This window comes from Acinonyx jubatus, chromosome E4, assembly GCF_027475565.1.
Source record: "Acinonyx jubatus isolate Ajub_Pintada_27869175 chromosome E4, VMU_Ajub_asm_v1.0, whole genome shotgun sequence".
Classification (NCBI taxonomy): Eukaryota; Metazoa; Chordata; class Mammalia; order Carnivora; family Felidae; genus Acinonyx; species Acinonyx jubatus.
Window position 1 is genome coordinate 52,165,805 of NC_069395.1, and position 23,291 is coordinate 52,189,095.

The 23,291-nt window shown below is 37.9% G+C and overlaps 1 protein-coding gene across 7 annotated transcripts in view; it reads right to left on the bottom strand.

Moving 5' to 3' along the window:
* Nucleotides 1–23,291, bottom strand: part of RABGAP1L (RAB GTPase activating protein 1 like) — a 755,477-nt gene that overhangs the window by 601,813 nt on the left and 130,373 nt on the right. The gene's annotated exons all lie outside the window — the stretch shown is intronic.

Genomic DNA, 23,291 nt, shown 5'->3' on the forward strand with positions numbered 1-23,291 from the left:
TAAGAAATTAGAAACAGCTGTCCTTTCTTTATAAAACTAGTCTTCATAGAACAGAGGTGTGGTTCCAGAAGCAATTCAAAGACCACCAATCCTTTTCACCAATCCCAAAACCTTCCCTATTTATCTCAAAAGGCTTATAAATATTGTAAAATTTCTGGTCTTAAGGAAATGAAAGTCCTCCTAAAAAATGGTTACATTTTTTTCCCTGTGCATTTAAAATATAAACGTTCAGTGTTCTAACAGTCTTCACCGAGAACCCTTTATCTAGCCAATCTCTTCAAAATGCAAATTGCAGGGAGGTAATTCTTATCAAGTAAAAACCAAAAGGAAAAGCCATTTAAAAGCTGACTTGCCAAGGACAAACACAAATCTTAAGAATCTTCTCCACAAATATTAACAGAAAGCTTTAGCCATCTATACCTATAATCTTAACTTATTCCATCTACCAGAAAAAACTCAGATCCAAATACTGTAACTATGGTTTATACTTACTTCAGGGAGCCCTCTTGCCCTACTATAGACCTGAAGAGTTTAAGCCAGAAATAGACAAGACTCAACTCACGATCTAACTAAAATCCATTGTATTTATTTCTTATCACACTTTCTGGAGGCACTGACAAAAACATTTTGCAATGACTAGAACATTCCAACCTCCAGAACAGAAAAGCCTTAATTGCAACCCAATGCCTAGATCACACTCCAGTCTCCTTCCCTGCCCACAATCTTGAGCTGAACACATACTGACCCCCACCCATGATCACACACTCTGCCCATTCTTTTGCATGTACCCTCCTGAACCTCTTTCTAGGAAACTCTAGTGTCCATTTTGCCAATGGAGAGGTTGGTTGGTAAGGCTTGAGACTTCCACATCCCCACCTGCTAGCACTCACAATAAATCTCTCCCTTTCTCTTCCAAACCCTTGTCTCTTGAGTTACTGGCTTCTCTCGTGACCAGTTTATTCCAGTTTATTCGGCAATATAGTTAGCAAATCCGGCCAGGTGCTGTTCTTTTGAATCTATCCAGCCCCCATGGGATTCTTCAGGAAAGTTGGCTGAGACAGTGCACCAGAGCTCATCAGTTTGTGGGGTGGACAATGCAGTTGGCTGAGGGCTTACCCATTCCTTTCCTGACTTAGTGGCCGTAATAGATCCTTCAGTAACACTTACTTCATGGCAGTAATTTTAAAACAAACCAATAAGGTCTGAATTTATCTGCACGTTCATGTGTGTCTATATGTACGTTCTATACATGTTTCTAGCTCTGATAAGAATTAATTTGTAAAACAGCTATATTTAGTTGGCTTACAAGGCAAGGACTTGTAACAAGTGGTCATTCTAAAACTCAAAAAGATATAGGGGCTCCTGGGTAGCTCAGTCAGTAAAGCATCTAACTTCAGTTCAGGTCATGATCTCACAGTTTGTGAATTTGAGTCCCACATCAGGCTCTGTGCCAACAGCTCAGAGCCTGGAGCCTGCTTCCGATTCTGTGTCTCCCTCTCTCTCTGTTCCTCCCCTGGTCAGGTGCATGTGCATCCTCTCTCTCCCTCTCCCTCTCTCCCTCTCTCTCTCTCTCTCTCTCTCTCAAAAATAAATATTTAAAAACAAAAAAGATAGAAACTAACCCAACCTTGCCTAAACACATTCATTGCTAATAAATACCTTTCTTCTTTTTTTATGCCCTCTGCTTTTAAAAACCTTTCTCAAACATTTTTTTCAATAAAAATAAAATAAATTTAAAAAAAATTTCTTATTTACCTCAGTGAAGTTCCCCTCTACTTGCTAGACGGGATGCTGCCTGACTCATGAATCGTTTAATAAAGCCAATTAGACCTTCAAATATACTGGCTTGAATTTTTTTAACAAACATCTCATAAGCTAAAATATATTCTGCTCTCAATTTCTGCTGTGCTCATAAAAAATGACTCACCTATTTCCTCAAAGGGACTTCTTCTAAGCCCCACTTTGTATCATTATACTGCTGTGGTCCTTCCCTCTCCTAAACCCTACAGCAATCTGTACATTATTTTCATTCAGTATTTATCATCCCTTCTTGTAAAATGGTGAGTTTTACACATTTTATTATTAATAGAAAGTGACACTGAGATCTTTTAGGAGGAAGAATTATATTTTAAATATCTCATCTTCATTGTGACCACTACCACAGATATTATAAATTAACCTTGAATTAACTTGACTATGGAATTATTTGTAGTAAAACCTTTTATGTATATGTAGTTCACTAACTCAAATGTCACAGAATTTCAGAGATGGAAAAAACTTCAGTAATACAGAAGAAGTAATGCAGAATTAACCTACATTTTTATTTTATAATAAGGAAACCAAGGTTTATAGAGATCAAGGGACTCCTAATAGAATTTTTTAAATTATCTATTGAGAAGAAGCCTCATCTGACATACTTATTTCATATACAAATCCAAAATACTTTTTTCATGTATTAAATTCACAATATATGACACAGTACATATCTGTACAGTAGTGATTACTTTTCAATCAAAAATAAAGTTCAATATGTGCTTTCAGGCCAGATGCTCCAATAACTAAATACAACTTAATTTTTTATTATTAGAGTTTTAAAACTCCAAAACAAGCAACACATTTTTTTTTCAGAAAATCTGTTCATCATGGTAATAAGATATGCTAATATAAATTATTAAATTATTTAAACCTTATTTATTCTAGAACATATGCTTTGTATCTCAAGAAATGTCAATCTGCATTAAAATATGCTGTGCTGGCCTCAAAACGTTCTGGATTTCCTAAACTAATCTAATGTAAATAATATTTCTTAAGATTATTTTTAAGATAAGTATTATATAAGCATTTCTTTCTTTGTAACACTGTTTTTTTTATCTATCATTGCCTCATATTGTTCTTTCTAGTTTATCACACACATCTCCAAAATAAGCAAGAATTCAAGAACCACCCCCAACATGTTTTCACTTGCTGACTCAACTGACCTCTGGAGAACTGAACTCTGTTTTACAATAACTTCATCTAATCATCTAAATCTGCTCCTATTTTTTCCTGAAACTCTCTCCTCATAGACGCCTAATTATGAAATAAAAGATCACTGAGTTCACTGAAGTAAATGTTCCATCTCCAAGCTCATCTCCATATGCTTTCCCATTTTTACACATAGAATAACTTTGCTGTTACCAATTTTTACTACATTTTGGCACTGGCACAGAGTAGAAAACATTTTTATGAGGAGCAACACAGCTAAGAATGTTGCACAGCATTATTGTGAACAAAAGCAGTTACCTCTGTTCACAGGAAATCATTTTATTTCAAAATGATGAACAAGTAGTATTTTAAAAATAACAGTCCTAAAGAAGAAGAAGAAGAAGAAGAAGAAGAAGAAGAAGAAGAAGAAGAAGACCATAGTCTTAAATGAAAGAATATTATCTAGACCTAAAGAAAGTTATGTCTATGAAATAAGCAAAATTGTACTATTAAATATCAATTATGTTGCTACTTCCCCATCATATCCAAGCAGCTCTGTCACATTACCCTCTAGGTGGTGATATAAGCCTTCTGTTAAATTTTCAGCAGACTGAAAGAACACATATCTTTAGGTAAGAGTTATTCTTCACTCACAGGCCACTTGGTAATGCTTTCTTAAATACCACAAAAGACAGACAAGAGAGAGGAACGCTAATACTTAAGAATCTCCACTCACTGGGCTTGCCTTCCTGCTTTGCTTAAAAAATGGCCCATTACTTTTTAAATACATTGCAAAAGAGTTTATGTAATTAAGGGCTCTCTGCTTTCTGGCTTAAAATTTTTAAATGCTAATTTTTCAGAATCAATTCTTTTTATTCAACTAATAATTCCTCAAGTTTTCAATGAGGGCCTATAATAAACCAACTATTCTCATTTCAGTAACCAGAGGCAAAACTGCTTTATTTAGTTTTACTTCTTTTGATTTATTCTCATGAGGAAACACACTTTAGGTGTTCTTTAGGTTAAATACATACCACCAGCAGAATATAAAACCATAAAACACAAAGCAAAACATAACATTACTAGAAAGGTTATATTCCAGTCAGTTTCTTATCAAAAAGAATCCTGCCACTAAATACCTTGTGGATTACTGGATGTGTAGCTTTATTTTCATTAAGAGGAAAGGTAAAAAATAATAGTTCATCAAATTATTTCTCAAGTAATTTAGTAGCAACAGCTGATATCATTCTAAAGCTATGTTAAAAAGAGGGGCACCTAAGTGGCTCAGTGGATTGAGCATCTGACTCTTGATTTGGACTCTGGTCATGATCCCAGGGTCATGGAATTGAGCCTGACACATGCTGGGCTCTGTGGTGAGTGTGGAGCCTGCTTGGGATTCTCTCCTTCTCCCCCTTTGCCACTCTCCCCTGCTAGTGCTCTCTCCCTAACATAAAATAAAATAAATGGCATCACTTGGGTTAAGGCACCCAATCAGTAAACTGGGGCTAAATACCTAATCTATTCGCAGTTTCAACCTGCCCTGGGAGAAGTAGTCTAAACCAATCAGCCAGGAATTTTCTGACGGGCACCAGTGAGTCAGCCAAATGGGCCCTCCATCCTCCAAAGGAAGATGAGGTGATCTTCATGATAAGACTCCCTGCTGATCCCCCAAGAGAAAGTGACCTCACCTGCAACAATCCTTTTCTTTTGCTGATAACTTTCTTGCCCCACCCTCCTTCCTATAAAAACATTCCATTTTGTACCAGTGCTTTTGTACGCCCTCTCCTTGCTACATGGGGTGCTGCCCAATTCATGAATCATTTAATAAAGCCAATTATTTTGTTTTCTTTTTGAATTTTTCATTTATTCTCATTAACATACAGTGTAATACTAGTTTCACGTGCAGAATTTAGTGATTCATCACTTACAACACCCAGTGTTCATCACAACCAGTGCCCTTAATACCCATTCCCTATTTAACCCATCCCCCTGCTCACCTCACCTCCCCTCTAGTAACCCTCAGTTTGTTCTCTGTAGTTAAGAGTCTGTTTTCTGGTTTGCCTCTTTTTCCCCCCATGTTCATCTGTTTGGTTTCTTAAATTCCACATATGAGTGAACTCATACGGTATTTGTCTTTCTCTGACTTATTTCACTTTGCATAATACTCTCTGGCTCCATCCATTTCCTTACAAATGGCAAGATTTCACTCTTTTTTAAGGCTGAGTAATATTCCATTGTGTGTGTGTATATACATATATATACACATATATACGTACATATATACATATATACACATATGTGTGTGTGTATATACATATATGTGTGTATATATATGTACGTATATATGTGTGTATATATGTATACATACACACACCACATCTTCTTTATCCATTCTTCAGTCAATGGACATTTGGGGTCTTTCCATAATTTAGCTACTGTTGATAATGCTGCTATAAACATTGGGGTGAAGGTATGCCTTCCAATCAGTATTTTTGTATTCTTTGGGTAAATGTCTAGTAGTGCAATTGCTAGGTCTTAAGATAGTTCTATTCTTAACTTTGTGAGGAACTTCCATACTGTTTTCCACAGCGGCTGCACCGGTTTGCATTCCCACCAATGGTTTAAGAGGGTTCCCCTTTGTCCACATCCTTAACAACACCTGTTGTTTCCTGAGTTCATTTTAGCCATTCCGACAGGTGTGAGGTGACAGGTCACTGTGGTTCTGATTTGTATTTCCCCAGTGATGAGTGATGATGAGCATCTTTTCATGTGTCTGTTGGCCATCTGTGTGTCTTCTTTGGAAAAATGTCTGTTCATGTTTTCTGCCCATTTTTTAATTGGATTTTTTGGGTTTTTAGTTGGTAAGTTCTTTATAGATTTTAGATACTAATCCTTTATCAGGTATGTCATTTGCAAATATCTTCTGCCATTCCATAGGTTGTCTTTTAGTTTTGTTGATTGCTTTATCTTGATGAATTCCCATTTATTTTTGCTTTTGTTTCCCTTGCCTTAGGAGACATATCTGGTAAGAACTTGCTACAGCCAATGTCAAAGAGGTTACTGCCTGTGTTATCCTCTAGAACTTTTATAGTTTCTGGTCCCACATTTAGGTCTTTAATGCATTAATCTATTTTTGTGTTTGGTGTAAAAAAGTAGTCCAATTTGATTCTCGTGCATGTAGCTGTCCAGTTTTCCCAACACCACTTGTTTTAGAGACTGTCTTTTTTCCATTGGGTATTCTTTACTGCTTTATCATAGATGAGTTGACTATAGAACTGTGGGTTTACTTTTAGGTTTTCTATTCTGTTCCATTGACCTGTACGTCTATTTTTGTGCCAGTACCATACTGTTTTGATCACTACAGCTTTGTAATGTAACATGAAGTCTGGAATTGTGATGCCTCCAGCTTTGCTTTTCTTTTTCAAGGTTGCTTTGGCTATTTGGGTTTTTTTGTGGTTCCAGACAAATTTTAGGATTATTCTACTTCTGTGAAAAATGCCGCTGGTATCTTGATAGGGATAGCATTAAATGTGTGGATTGTAATAAAGTCAATTAGATCTTCAAATTTCCTCTGATATTCGTTTTTTAACAAGTTGTGAGTATCTCCAATATAAATTCTATTTTGGGGTACTTTAAAACTGTCATTTAAAAAATCATTTTGAATTAACATGATAACCACATAGAATCTGAAGCAACAGAACATTCAAAATTTTCTAATTTTGCTTTCTACTGTTTTGGAAGTCCTTCCATATATTAAAAAAAGAAAAAGAAAAAGAAAAACATCAGGTGATACATAATTTCTTTTAAATGAGATACAATTGGCATTTAATGTTGTATAAGGTAAATATATTGATAAGGTACTGCATTTATTACTGCAGTATGATTACCATCGTAGCATTAGCAAACACCTCTATCATGTCACATAATTATTTCATTTTTGTGGTGAGAAGAAAAGATCTAGTTTCTGAGCAACTTTAAAGTTTGTAATACAGTATTGTTGACTACAATCACTATGATGTACATTAGATTTCCAAAACTTCTTTATCTACTAGTTGCCAGTTACTATTTCTGCTTTTAAATTATCTACTATGTCATTCTTCTAAATGTTGGCACTAAAAGGTGTTCAACACTCAACTCCATATTTTGATGTGGTATTCATTCACCAAGTATCACTAAGGGTTTAGCTTCCAAACTGTTTAATTCCAATTGCTTAACTATGCCATTTCTACTTTTAAATTATCTACTATGTCATCCTTCTAAATGTTGCCAATAAAAGGTGTTCAACACTTGACCCCATACTTTGATGTGGTGCTTAGTGATACTAAGGGTTTAGCTTCCAAACCCAGAAAAAATAGAGATTTAATTTTCTTAAAAGTCTAATTTTATATATTGTTGACCCTTGTTGACTTTGTTTTCTTTTCTCTGGCATACTTTATTGTAAAAATACAGTGTATAATACATATAACACAAAATACATGTTAACCGACTGGCTTCTGGTCAACAGTAGGCTATTGATAGTTAAGTTTTGAGGGAGCCAAAAGTTATACATGGAATTTCATTGCATAATGGGTCAGCACCTCTAACCCCACATTGTTCAAGGGTCAACCATATAAGATAAAGTAAAATGTATTCTAATACATTGGGATACATACTTGGGATCTATACCCAGCATCTCTTTTGTCTCCCAGTCAACCCTCAATCAATTGCAGTCTGACTTCTGCCCCACTACTCCTCTGAAACTGTCCAAGGCTACAGTCTAAGATCAGGTCTCTTATTTAGGAATCAACTTCCTAGTTAACCTCCCTGTGCTAACTGATGCTGCAGTCATTCTTTCCTCCCAGAAAATATTTCCTTCCTTGCCTTTCCTGGTCTCATGCTCTTGTGAGTTCATCCCTAGATCTGTGCTTATCCTTCTAGATTTATTTGGCTCAATCCTCTTCTACCAATCTTTCAACTGTGCTCTATTTCCCAAAGCCTCCACTCCTCATTCAACACTTGGGTTCTCTGTTATTTCACCTACTCCTATTTACAGTTCCCAAGTATTAACCACTTTTAAAATCTTTACTTCCCAAGGTTAGGATACAAATATCCAACTGCCTACAAACCTGGGAGCCCCACAGGAACATCAAAATCAGCATATCTGAAACTCCACTGGCTTTCCTCACAAGTCTCATAACTTTTCTCCCTGGAACTCTATCTCAATCAAGAAGATCAACAATCACCCAGTCACTTGGAAGTAATCCTAGCATCCTTGTTTTCCATCAACCTCACATCAAATCAAACACCAAATCTTACTGTTTTTACTTTGTTAATGCCCCTCTAATTTTCTTTTTTTTTAAATTTTTTTTTAACGTTTTATTTATTTTTGAGACAGAGAGAGACAGAGCATGAACGGGGGAGGGGCAGAGAGAGAGGAAGACACAGAATCGGAAGCAGGCTCCAGGCTCTAAGCCATCAGCCCAGAGCCCTACGCGGGGCTCGAACTCACGGACCGCGAGATCGTGACCTGAGCCGAAGTCGGACGCTCAACCGACTGAGCCACGCAGGCGCCCCTCTAATTTTCTGTTCTACTATCCCCACTGCCACTGCCTATCTTTAGGCAATCATTATTTCTTATCCGGGCCATAACAGTCCACTCACTTCATATATTTTCTGACTCCAGTATCAACATTCTTTTCACTGCTGTCAGAGTGACCTTCCTCAGTTATAAATCTAGTGTCATTCACAGCTTTTAAAATCTTTCCAACCTGAGCAAAGTCTCTAAATTTCTAAACATGGTAATGACATACCTATTCAGAGTAATTACCACCATGTCCACTGATGCTTCAGCAATATCTAATTTTTCTAAAGATACTAAGCATATTATCTTGCATCAGAATTTTATGAATTTATTCAACTATTTTCTCCAAATGAAATCTCCTTCTCTGCTTTGTCTTACTTCAGAAGTCTAACCTTTTTATACTGGTCATTCATTCATTCATTCATTTTAGGCTGAAGATACAAAGGACTCTGCGCAAAGAGAATACAGACTAGATAGAAAACAAAAATAGTCAATTAGCATTAATAATAATAATAATATTTATTGAATTACCAGGTGACAAGCACTGTTCTAAGGACCTTACATGAACTCTAATTTATTCATCAAAACAAGTGTGATATTGTGATAAATAGTAAGATACATATGTTTTTCGGTCTTCATCCTGGCTCTTGAATATGCTCCACAGCTATAAAGGTGGAAGAAATATCTTTTGTTATGATATTTAGGTCTTGTCCCAGTTTCTGTATTAGCTCCAGAGAAATAAAGGTAAAAGGAGCATATTGTGTTGTTGCTAACATGTCCCTTTCAGCCACAGTGGAGTTCATGTCAATGAGGTGACTTTTGGAAAGCCCCTGAAGACTAGGGGGAGGAAAGGGCTTGCATGCCAGGGGAGTCAACAGTGTGATTAGAGGGTCATAACTTTCAGACCCTCTCCCCAACCTCCAAGGAGGAGAAAGGGGCTGGGCAGCGAGTTAATCACTAATGGTCAATGATTTAATCAATCATGCCTACATAATGATGCTTCCATAAAAAACCCTAAATAAAGGGATTCAGAAAGCTTCTGGATTGGTGAACACATGGGAGTGGGGAGGGTGACAAGCCTGGAGAGGACATGGAAATTCCACAATCCACAACCCTTCCCTCACACCTTGCCCTGTCCATCTCTTCCACCTGGCTGTTCCTGTGTTACATCCTTTTATAATAAACTAATAATGTAAGTAAACTGCTTTCTTGAGTTGTCAGCCATTCTAGCAAATTATTAAATCTGAGGTTAAAAGCAAATGTGTCACATGCACCCAATGTTTATAGCAGCACTATCAACAATAGCCAAAGTACAAAAAGAGCCCAAATATCCATCAATGGATGAATGGATAAAGAAGAGGTGGTATATATACACAATGGAGTATTACTCGGCAATAAAAAAGAATGAAATCTTGCCATTTGCAACTACGTGGATGGAACTACAGGGTATTATGCTAAGAGAAATTAGTCAGAGAAAGACAAACATTATATGACTTCACTCATATGAGGACTTTAAGACACAGAAGAGATGAACGTAAGGGAAGGGAAGCAAAAATAACATAAAAACAGGGAGGGGGACAAAACATAAGAGACTCTTAAACTAACAGAGGGTTACTGGAGGGACTGTGGGAGGGGGGATGGGCTCAATGGGTAGGTGGCATTAGGGAATCTACTCTGGAAATCATTGTTGTACTATATGCTAACTAATTTGGGTGTAAATTAAAAAATAAAATTTAAAAAAAAAGCAAATGTATCAAAGTGGACTTACAACTGGTATCTAAAGCTTGGGGTAGAGGGACTCAGTCTTATGGGACCGAAGACCTTAACCTGCGAGGTCTGTGTCAACTCCAGGTAATGTCATAACTGAATTGCAGGACACCCAGCTGGTGTCCATAGAGTTGGACAACTGATTGATGTGGGAAAACACCCATCCTTCCGGTGTTAAAAGCGAAGTGGTGTGAATCAGAGTAAAGGAAACAGAGTTTTCTTTTAACAACTCTGTGAGGTGGTATAATAAAACTCCACATTTCAGACATAAAGAGTATCTTGCCTAAGGTTAAACGTCTAGAAAATGGTAAGGTAAGATACAACCCCAGGAAGACTGAGTTCAATCCAATGTAGTAAGTGTGATTACTGAGCACAACTTCTGCACTTTGCATATACTTCTACTGTTGCATGTATTACCTTGTGGTATAATATTTTTACCACTACATTCTTGCTCCTTAAACACAGGGAACATATATTATCCATTCATGTATCCCCAACACCTACCATAATGCCTATCACATTGTAGCACTAAATAAATGTTTAATAAACTAACCACTGAAAATCATTTCTTTTTTTTTTTTTAACGTTTATTTTTGAGACAGGGAGAGACAGAGCATGAACAGGGGAGGGTCAGAGAGAGGGAGACACAGAATCTGAAGCAGGCTCCAGGCTCTGAGCTGTCAGCACAGAGCCCGACACGGGGCTAGAACTCACGGACCGCGAGATCATGACCTGAGCCGAAGTCGGCCGCTTAACCAACTGAGCCACCCAGGCACCCCTGAAAATCATTTCTAAAGTGAGTACTGGCGTCTCAGAAAAACTATAAAATAAGCTAGACAGGCCTTTTGGCCCTCTCTCCTCAATTTACTAATACTTCACATCAAGCAGGAATGCCCTCTTGGATGTCTTAATCTTGTCCTCTAATAAAATCTAGCCTAAGGAAAGATTCTTATTAAACTCATCAATAATGAATACAATATGACTGGTAAAAGTTATTAAGGTCTATTTCCTGGGGATACTGGCATTTTAACAGGTAGCAAAGCTTTAAAGCAGTGGAATCAGCATCTAATAGTAAAATACCAGATTCTCATTAGTATTAGACAGGCTTTTGGAGCAGGAACATTTTGGGCATTTCCAAATAATTCCAAATAAGCAGAGGGCTCCTCTCACATCAGCATCATATATCACTGCATTTCAGCAGCTACGAGCCTATTTTCTTTCTTTAAAACTATTTGAGAGACAGTATGCAAGTTGGGTATGGCGGGGGGAGTGAGAGAGAGAGAGAGGGAGGGAGGGAGTCTCAAGCAGGTTCCACACTCAGTGCCAAGCCTGACATGGGGCTTGATCTCACTACTGCAAGATCACAACCTGAACCGACATCAAGAGTAGGACGCTCAATCGACTGAGCCAACCAGGTGTCCCGAGCCTGTTCTCTTAGAGGGGTAAAGTTCACTAACAATTTCTCAAATGTTAGGAGTTCTTAGATATTCTTGCTAAACTCTTCACGTATAATATTTAATGTAGTTAGTGATGTCAACAAAGATGATGCAAGTAAAGATGATGAGTTGAAATGAAATATAACAAAAATGATCAGCACTCATACAAACAAGTTTTCAGGAAAAAAAAATCCCAATTTTAGTGTTATGACTATAATATTTTCCCTTTCTCATTAACATTTCACACGGATGAGTTTTAGGACCAAACGTCTCAGGTTTAATTCCTGATCTGGCAACTAATAACCTTCCTGTGCCTAAATGCTTATCTGAAAAATGAGGACAATAATGGCACCTATATCTTTAATGGTTGTAATGAGATTACATAGGTTAATCCTTATAAAATGCTTAGAATAACTGTTATCGCCCCTACTGCTTATACTAATATATAGAAGTTGTTACTCCCAACATGGAGAGATATAATTGAACAAATGGAGAACTGAGTAGAGATCTCAGAAAACCACTATCATAGCACTTGACATTTATAGAATACTGCACTTAACAAATGCAGAATACACATTCTTCACAAGTAGTCTTGGAACATTTACCAAAACAAAGTCAAAAAGTTAGTCTTAACAATTTAAAAGGATTCAAATCACACAGGCTATGTTCTCTGATCAAAATGACACAAATTAGAAATCAGTAACAGAAAGATAACTGGAAAAATCACAAAAATTTGAAAAATAAACAACGCACTTCTAAACCAACCCATACATCACAAAAGAAATAATATAGGATGTTGAAAAATATTTCAAGTCAAATGAATACACAAAGAATCAAGTCTTATGGGAACAGCTGAAGCAGCAGTTAGAGGGGAAGTTATAACTTTAAAAAGTGAAAAGGCATCAGGAAAAAAACTTTTTTTTTTTTTTTTTTGAGAGAGAGCCAGAGAGAGCAAGAGGTGGAGGAGAAAAGAGACAGGGAAAGATAAGAGAATCTCAAGCAGGCTCTGTGCTGCCAGTACAGAGCCCGACCCAGTGCTCACAGTCACAAACAATGAGCTCAAGACCAAGCCAAAACCAAGAGCTAGATACTTAACTGACTGAGCTACCCAGGCACCTCAGGGAAAAAATGTTTTAAATCAGTGATCTAATCTTCACATGAAGAAACTAAAAAAGAAAAACAATTTAAATCCAAAGTAAGAGGGGAAAAAAAGGCAATAACAAAGAAAATAAAAGGAATCAACAGAAAACAACAGGGAAATCAATGAATCAAAATCTAATCCTTTAGAAGAAAAAAGGTCAATAAAACTAATAAACCTCCAGCTAGGCTAATATGAAAAAAAAAAAATAGAAAAAGAGAGAAAATACAAAAATTACTAATATCAGAAATAAAAGCGGAACATACAAGTCCTAAAGACATTAAAAAGAAAATAAGACAGTATTTTTTAACCAATAAATTAAATATCTTTGATTAAACTGAAAATTTCTTGAAAGACACAAATCAATGACTCAAGAAGAAATAAAAAATAATCATAAACAGAAAACACAGTATCTAATAAAGAAATTAAATTCATAAACTAACAGAATTCCCATAAAGTAAATCCATATGGTTTCACTGGTGAATTCTATCTAACATTCAAGGAAGAAATAGTATAATCTTGAATTCTTCAAGCAAATAAAAGAAAAAAATTTGAATTCATTTGATGAAAACATTACACTAATACTAAAATCTGACAAAGACATTACAATAAAACTAGAGACCAATATTCCTCATGAAAAATAGACATAAAAATCTTTAACAAAGCATTACTAATTCAAATCTAGCTTATATATAAAAAGAATATTATCCTAATATATAAAAATAATACCATCATGGTATTAGGATAAGTGGGGCTTATCCTAAAGAATGCAAACTTAGTTTAACATTTGAAAAATGTTGAAAACATGTTGAAAAATTCAACATAATGGGGAGGAGGAAGGAACAACTTGAATATGTATACGCATAAAAAGTATTTAATAAAATTCAACATATTCATGGCAAGAAAAAGAAACCAAAGCATTCAAATTGGGGAAAAAAAAAGGTACAAACTATCTTTATACACTGATGGCATTATTGTATATATGAAAAACATTCAGGGATTTATAAAACTAATAAACTTAGCAAGTTTGTAGGGAATAAGTTCAATATACAAAAAGCAAATGTTAATATTCTAGCAATGAACAATCAAAACTTTAAATTTTACAAAATACATCTTTTGCAAGGAGTTAAGATGGTAGAGCAGCATGGAGACCCTGAGCTTGTCTTATCCCTGAAACATAGCTAGATCAACACCAAACCATTTGAAACACCTGGGAAAAATTGACCTCAGGATTAACACAACAATCTGCATAACTTGAGACACAAAATTTGGCAGGTACACCATCAAGCTTCTTTCACCAAGCAGACCAAAACACACCTAGGATTTAGTATCCTTTGTTTGATTTTTTGTTTTGTTTTTAATTTTTTAATTTTTATATTTTATTTTATTAATTTTCTTCTTCCTCCAAAATAACAAAACAAAGGAATTCACCCCAAAAGAAAGAATAGGAAGAAGTGACAGCCAGGGGCTTAATGAACACAGATGTAAGGAAGATGTCTGAACTAGAATTTAGAGCCACAATAATAAGAATACTAGCTGGGACTGAGAAAAAGCACAGAATCCCTTCCTGTGGAGATAAAAGAAGTAAAATCTAGTCAGAACAAAATTAAAAATGCTATAACCAAGATGCAATCTCAAATGAAAGCCACGATGGAAAGAACAGACAAAGCAGTGAATCAGTGATATAGAAGACAAAATTATGAATAATGAAGCAGAAAAAAACGAGGGAAACAAAGGAAAAAGGGCACGATACAAGACTTAGAGAACTCAGTGACTTATTAAGAACTAACATCTGAATCATATGAATCCCAGAAGACAGAGAAAAAAAGGGTCAGAAGGTTTTATGTGACCAAATTATATCATGAGACTCTCCTAATCTGGGAAGGACGCAGACGTCAAAATCCAAGAAGCACAGAGAACTCCCATTAGATTCAATAAAAACCAGCCATAACCAAGACATATCATAGTCAAATTCACAAAATACACAGACAAGTAAAGAATTATGAAAGCAACAAGGGAAAAAAAGCCCTTAACCTGTAAGGGAAGAAAGATCAGGTTGCCAGCAGACCTATCCACAGAAACTTGGCAGGCCAGAAAGGAGTGGCAGGATATTTTCAATGTGCTAAATCAGAAAAATATGCAGCCAAGAATTCTTTATCCAGAAAGGCTGTCATTCAAAATGGAGGGAGAGATAAAGAGTTTCCCAAACAAAAACTAAAGAAGTTCATGACCATTAAACCAGCCCTGTGAGAAATTTTAAGGGGGACTTTTTTTTTTAATGTTTATTTTTGAGAGAGAGAGAAAAAGAGTGTGAGCGGAGGAGGGGCAGAGAGAGAGGGAGGCACAGAACCCAAAGCAAGCTCCAGGCTCCAAGCTGTCAGCACAGAGCCTGATGCAGGGCTCAAACTCCGCATGCAAGATCATGACCTGAGCCGAACTCAGATGCTCAACCAACTGAGCCACCCAGGCAACCCTAAGGGGGACTCTTTGAGTGGAGAAAAGACGAAACAGAACAAAAAAAGCCAAAAACAACAAAGACTAGAAAGGGCCAGATTTATCACCAGAAACTACAACTCTACAGGCACTAAATGGCACTAAATTCTTATCTTTCAGTACTCACTCTAAATGCCCATGGGTAAACACTCCAATCAAAAAACACAGGGCATCAAAATGGATAAGAAAAACAAGACCCATCTCTATATGCTGCTTACAAGAGTCCCATTTTAGAGCTAAAGATACCTGAAGATTGAAATTAAAGGGATGGAGAACCATCTATCATGCTAATGGTCATCAAAATAAAGCTGGAGTAGCCACACTCATATGAGACAAACTAGATTTTAAAATAAAGAATGTAACAAGAGATGAAGAAGGACATCATGTCATAATTAAGCAGTCTATCCACCAAGATGATCTAACAATTGTAAATATTTATGCACCCAAAGTAGAAGAACCCAAATATATAAATCAATTAATCACAAACATAAAAAAAAAAACTCATTGATAATAATATCATAATAGTAGGGGACTTCAACATCCCACTTACAACAATGGACAGATCATATAAGCAGAAACTCAACAAGGAAACAATGACTTTAAATGACACACTGGGCTGGATAGACTTAACAGATATATTCAGACCATTTCATCCTAAAGCAGAATACACATTCTTCTTCAGTGCACATGGAACATTCTCCAGAACAGATCACATGCTGGGACACAAATCAGCCCTGAACAAGTACAAAAAGAATGAGATCATACACTGCATGTTTTCAGACCACAATGCTATGAAACTCAAAATCAATCACAAGAAAAAAATTGGCTAAGACCATGAATACTTGGAGATTAAAGAGCACCCTACTAAGGAATGAATGGTTAACCAAGAAATTAAAATAGAAACTAAAAAGTATATGGAAGCCAATGAAAATGATACCACCATAGCCCAAAACCTCTGGAATGCAGTAAAGGCAGTCGTAAGAGGAAAGTATATAGCAATCCAGGCCTTCCTAAAGAAGGAAGAAAGGTCTCAAATACACAACCTAACCTTACACCTAAAAGAGCTGGAAAAAGAACAGCAAAGAAAGCCCAAAATCAATAGAAGGGAAATAATAAATATTAAAGCAGAAATCAATGATACTGAACTCAAAAAACAGTATAACAGATCAGTGAAACCAGGACAGGTTCTTTGAAAAAATTAACAGAATTGATAAACCCCTAGCCAGATTGCTTAAAAAGAAAAAGGAAAGGACCCAAATAAATACATGAATGAAAGAGGAGAGATCATAACCAACACCAATGCAAACAATAATAAGAGACTATTATGAGCACTTATATGCCAACAACAAATTGGGCAATCTGGAAGAAATGGACAAATTCCTAGAAACATATAGACTACCAAAACTGAAACAGGAAGAAATAGAAAATTTGTACAGACCCATAACCAGTAAAGAAATTGAATCAGTAATCCAATATCTCCCAATGGGATACCTGGGTGACTCACTCGGTTAAGCGTCCAACTTTGGCTCAGGTCATGATCTCACAGTTCGTGAGTTTGAGTCCCATGTTGAGCTCTATGCTGACAGAGTCTCCCCTCCCCTCCCCTCCTCTCTCTCTTCATTCTCTTTCTCTTCTCTTTCCTCTCTCTCTCTCTCTCTCTCTCTCTCTCTCTCTCAGAAATAATAAATGAATAAACGTTAGGGGGGAAAAACCTCCCAACAAACAAGAGTCCAGGGCCAGATGGCTTTCCAGGGGAATTCTACCAAACATTTAAAGAAGAGTTAACACCTATTCTTTTGAAGCTTTTCCAAAAAATAGAAATGAAAGGAAAACTTCCAAACTCTATGAGGATATTATCTTGACTCCAAAACCAGACAAAGACCCCACTAAAAAGGAGAACTACTACAGACCAATTTCCCTGATGAACATGGATGCAAAAATTCTCAACAAGATACCAACAAACCAGATCCAGCAATATGTTAAAAGAATTATTCACCACAATCAAGCGGGGTTTATTCCTAGGATGCAGGGCTGGCTCACAAATCAATCAATGTGATATATCACATTAATAAAAGAAAGGATAAGAACCACATGATCCTCTCAATAAATGCAGAAAAAAGCATTTGACAAAATAAAGCATCATTTCTTGATAACAAACCTCAAGAAAGTAAGGATAAAATGATCATACCTCAAGATCATAAAGGCCATATATAAAAGACCCACTACTAATATCCTCAATGGGGAAAAACTGAGACTTTTATTCCTAAAGTCAGGAACATGACTCGGATGTCCACTCTCCCCACGGTTATTCAGCACAGTGTTGGAAGTCCTAGCCTCAGCAATCAGACAACAAAATGAATTAAAAGTCATCATGGGGCGCCTGGGTGGCGCAGTCGGTTAAGCGTCCGACTTCAGCCAGGTCACGATCTCGCGGTCCGTGAGTTCGAGCCCCGTGTCAGGCTCTGGGCTGATGACTCAGAGCCTGGAGCCTGTTTCCGATTCTGTGTCTCCCTCTCTCTCTGCCCCTCCCCCGTTCATGCTCTGTGTCTCTCTGTCCCAAAAAATAAATAAATAAATAAATAAATAAACGTTGGAAAAAAAAAAAGTCATCCAAATCAGCAAGAAGGAAGTCAAATTTCACTCTTCACAGATGACGTGATACTCTATATGGAAAACACAAAGATTCCACCAAAAAACTAATCCATAAATTCAGCAAAGTCACAGGATATAAAATCAATGCACATAAATCGGTTGCATTCCTATGCATCAATAATGAAGAAACAGAAAATCAAGAAAATGATTCCATTTACAACTGCATCAAGAACCATAAAATACCTAGGAATAAATCTAACCAAAGAGGTGAAAAATCTATACACTGAAAACTGCAGAAAGCTTATGAAAGAAACTGAAGAAGGCAAAAAAAGAAAAAAAGGAAAAACACTCCATGGCCATGGATTGGAAAAAGAAATATTGATAAAATGTCAATACTACCCAAAGAAATCTACATACTCAATGCAGATTGAATGTAGATTCAATGGTGCATTCAACCCCTATCAAAATAACACCAGTATTCTTCACAGAGCTAGAACAAACAATCTTTAAATTTGTATGGAACCAGAAAACATGCTGAATAACCAAAGTAATCCTGAAAAAGAAAACCATATGCTGGAGGCATCACAATTCCAGGCTTTAAGCTGTATTTCAAAGCTGTAATCATCAAGTCAGTAGGGTACTAGCACAAAAAAACAGACACATAGATCAATGGAACAGAACAGAGAGGCCAGAAATGGACCCACAAATGTATGGCCAACTAATCTTTGACAAAGCAGGAAAGAATATTCAGTGAAAAAAAAAAACAGTCTCTTCAGCAAATGGTGTTCAGAAAACTGGACAACGACACACTTAAGAATGAACCTGGACCACTTTCTTACACCCAGACACAAAAATAAACTCAAAACGGATGAAAGACCTAAACGTAAGACAGAAAGCCATCAAAATCCTAGAGGAGAAAACAGGCAACAAACTCTTTGACCTCGGCTGTAGCAACTTCTTACATGACATGTCTCCGGAGGCAAGGGAAACTATTGGGACCTCATCAAGATAAATAGCTTCTGCACAGCAAAGGAAACAGTCAGCAAAACTATAAGGCAACCAACAAAATGGGAGAAAATATTTGCAAATGACATATCAGATAAAGGGCTAGTATCAAAAATTTATAAACAACTTACCAAACCCAACACCCAAAAAACAAATAATCCAGTGAAGAAATGGGCAAAAGACATGAATAGACACTTCTCCAAAGAAGACATCCAGATGGCTAGCTAACAGACACATGAAAAGATGGTCAAAGTCACTCATCATTAGGGAAATACAAATCAAAACCACAATGATATACAACCTCACACCTGTCTAAATGGCTAAAATTTACAACTCAACAGAAGTTGGCGAAGATGCAGAGAAAGAGGAACACTTTTGCACTGCTGGTGGGAATGCAAACTGGTATAGCCACTCTGAAAAAGAGTATGGAGGTTCCTCAAAAAATTAGAAATAGAACTACCCTATGACCCAGCAATTGTACTACTAGGTATTTATCCAAAGGATACAGGAGTGCTGATTTGATGGGGCACATGCACCCCAATGTTTACAGCAGCACTATCGACAATAGCCAAAGTATGGAAAGAGCCCAAATGTCCATCGACTGAAAAATGGATAATGAAGATGTGGTATATGTATACAATGGAGTATTATTCAGCGATCAAAAAGAATGAAATCTTTCCATTTGCAACAACATGGATGGAACTAGAGTGTATTATGATAAGCGAAATAAGCCAGAGAAAAACAAATATCATATGATTTCACTCAAATGTGGAATTTAAGATACAAAACAGATGAACATAAGGGAAGGGAAGCAAAATAAAATAAAAACTGACAGGGAGACAAACCATAAGAGACTCTTAAATAAACTGACAGTTGCTGGCATAGTCTTGGGTGGGGAGATGGGCTAAATGGGCAAGGGGTATTAAAGAGGACACTTGTTGGGATAAGCACTGGGTGCTACACGTGAGTGATGAATCACTAAATTCTATTCCTGAAATCATTATTACACTGTATGGTAACTAACTTGGATTTAAATTTAAAAATTAAAAAGCAGGTTGCTGGGAAGATGGCGGCGTAGGAGGACTCTGGGCTCACCGCGCATCCTGCTGATCACTTAGATTCCACCTACACCTGCCTAAATAACCCAGAAAACCGCCAGAAAACTAGCAGAACAGAGTCTCCGGAGCCAAGCGCAGACAAGAGGCCCACGGAAGAGGGTAGGAAGGGCGGAGAGGCGGTGCGCACTCCACGGACTGGCGGGAGGGAGCCGGGGCGGAGGGGCGGCCCGCCGGCCAAGCAGAGCCCCCGAGTCTGGCTGGCAAAAGCAGAGGGGCCGGACGGAGTGTATTCTGACAGCGAGCGGGACTTAACATCTGGAAGGTTATAAGCTAACAGCTCTGCTCGGAGAATGGGAGGGCTGCAGGAAAACAGGAGGGACAGTTGTTGAGCCCCGGACGACAGAGCTCAGCTTGGTGGGGAACAAAGGCGCTCGCCAGCGCCATCTCCCTCGCCCATCACCCAGCCAAAATCCCAAAGGGAACCGGTTCCTGCCAGGGAACTTGCTTGCACCGCACAGACACCCAAAGCTGTGCTTCTGCGGATCCATCCCTCCGGCGGGTCTGACTCCCTCCCGGTGCCGCAGGGCCCCTCCCGAAGCAGACCTCCAAAGGAAAAGCGAGCTGAGCCTGCCCCTCCCGCCCCTGTGCACCTTGCCGATCCACCCCAGCTAATACGCCAGATCCCCACCCAGCACCACAAGCCTGGCAGTGTGCAAGTAGCCCAGACGGGCCACGCCACCCCACAGTGATTCCCGCCCCTAGGAGAGGGGAAGAGAGGGCACACACCAGTCTGACTATGGCCCCAGCGGTGGGCAGGGGGCAGACATCAGGTCTGACTGCGGCCCCGCCCACCAACACAAGTTATTCAAGACAGCACAGGGGAAGTGCCCAGCAGTCCTGCACCACTCCAGGGACTATCCAAAATGACCAAACAGAAGAATTCCCCTCAAAAGAATCTCCAGGAAATAACAACAGCTAACGAACTGATCAAAAATGATTTAAACAATATAACAGAAAGGGAATTTAGAATAATAGTCATAAAATTAATTGCTGGGATCCAAAACAGTATAGAGGACAGCAGAGAATCTCTTGCTACAGAGATCAAGGGACTAAGGAACAGCCAGGAGGAGCTAAAAAATGCTATCAATGAACTGCAAAATAAAATGGAGACAACTACGGCTTGGATTGAAGAGGCAGAGGAGAGAATAGGTGAACTAGAAGATAAAATTATGGACAAAGAGGAAGCTGAGAAAAAGAGAGATAAAAAATCCAGGAGTATGAGGGGAAAATTAGAGAACTAAGTGATGCACTAAAGAGAAATAATCTACGCATAATTGGTATTCCAGAGGAGGAAGAGAGAGGGAAAGGTGCTGAAGGTGTACTTGAAGAAATAATAGCTGAGAAGTTCCCGGATCTGGGGAAGGAAAAAGGCACTGAAATCCAAGAGGCATAGAGAACTCCCTTCAGACAGAACTTGAATCGATCTTCTGCATGACATACCATAGTGAAACTACAAAATACAAGGATACAAGGGAAAATTCTGAAAGCAGCTAGAGATAAACGTGCTCTAACATATAAAGGGAGACCTATTAAGACTCGTGACCGATCTCTCTACTGAAACTTGGCAGGCCAGAAAGGAATGGCAGGAGATCTTCCATGTGATGAACAGAAAAAATATGCAGCTGAGAATCCTTTATCCAGCAAGTCTGTCATTTAGAACAGAAGGAGAGATAAAGGTCTTCCCAAACAAACAAAAACTGAAGGAATTAATCACCACTAAACCAGCCCTACAAGAGATCCTAAGGGGAATCCCGTGAGACAAAGTACCAGAGACATCGCTACAAGCATGAAACCTACGGACATCACAATGACTCTAAACCCATATCTTTCTATAATAACACTGAATGTAAATGAACTAAACGCGCCAACCAAAAGACATAGCGTATCAGAATGGATAAAAAAAACAAGACCCATCTATTTGCTGTCTACAAGAGACTCATTTTAGACCTGAGGACACCTTCAGATTGAGAGTGAGGGGATGGAGTACTATCTATCATGCCACTGGAGGTCAAATGAAAGCTGGAGTAGCCATACTTATATCAGACAAACTAGACTTTAAATTAAAGGCTGGGGGCGCCTGGGTGGCGCAGTCGGTTAAGCGTCCGACTTCAGCCAGGTCACGATCTCGCGGTCCGTGAGTTCGAGCCCCGCGTCAGGCTCTGGGCTGATGGCTCAGAGCCTGGAGCCTGGTTCCATTTCTGTGTCTCCCTCTCTCTCTGCCCCTCCCCCGTTCATGCTCTGTCTCTCTCTGTCCCAAAAATAAATAAATGTTGAAAAAAAAATTTAAAAATAAATAAATTAATTAATTAATTAAAGGCTGTAACAAGAGATGAAGAAGGGCATTATATAATATTCACAGGGCCTATCCATCAGGAAGAGCTAACAATTATAAATGTCTATGAGCCGAATACAGGAGTCCCCAAATATATAAAACAATTACTCATAAACATAAGCAACCTTATTGATAAGAATGTGGTAATTGCAGGGGACTTTAACACTCCACTTACAGAAATGCATAGATCATCTAGACACACGGTCAATAAAGAAACAAAGGCCCTGAATGATACATTGGATCAGATGGACTTGACAGATATATTTAGAACTCTGCATCCCAAAGCAACAGAATATACTTTCTTATCGATTGCACATGGAACATTCTCCAAGATAGATCACATACTGGGTCACAAAACAGCCCTTCATAAGTATACAAGAATTGAGATCATACCATGCATACTTTCAGACCACAATGCTATGAAGCTTGAAATCAATCACAGGAAAAAGTCTGGAACACCTCCAAAAGCATGGAGGTGAAAGAACACCCTACTAGAGAATGAATGGGTCAACCAGGCAATTGGAGAAGAAATTAAAAAATATATGGAAACAAATGAAAATGAAAATACAACAATCCAAACGCTTTGGGATGCAGTGAAGGCAGTCCTGAGAGGAAAATACATTGCAATCCAGGCCTATCTCAAGAAACAAAAAAATCCCAAATACAAAATCTAACAGCACACCTAAAGTAAATACAAGCAGAACAGCAAAGACACCCCAAACCCAGCAGAAGAAGAGAAATAATAAAGATAAGAGCACAAATAAACAATATAGAATCTTAAAAAACTGTAGAGCAGATCAATGAAACCAAGAGTTGGTTTTTTGAAAAAATGAACAAAATTGATAAACCTCTAGCCAGGCTTCTCAAAAAGAAAAGGGAGATGACC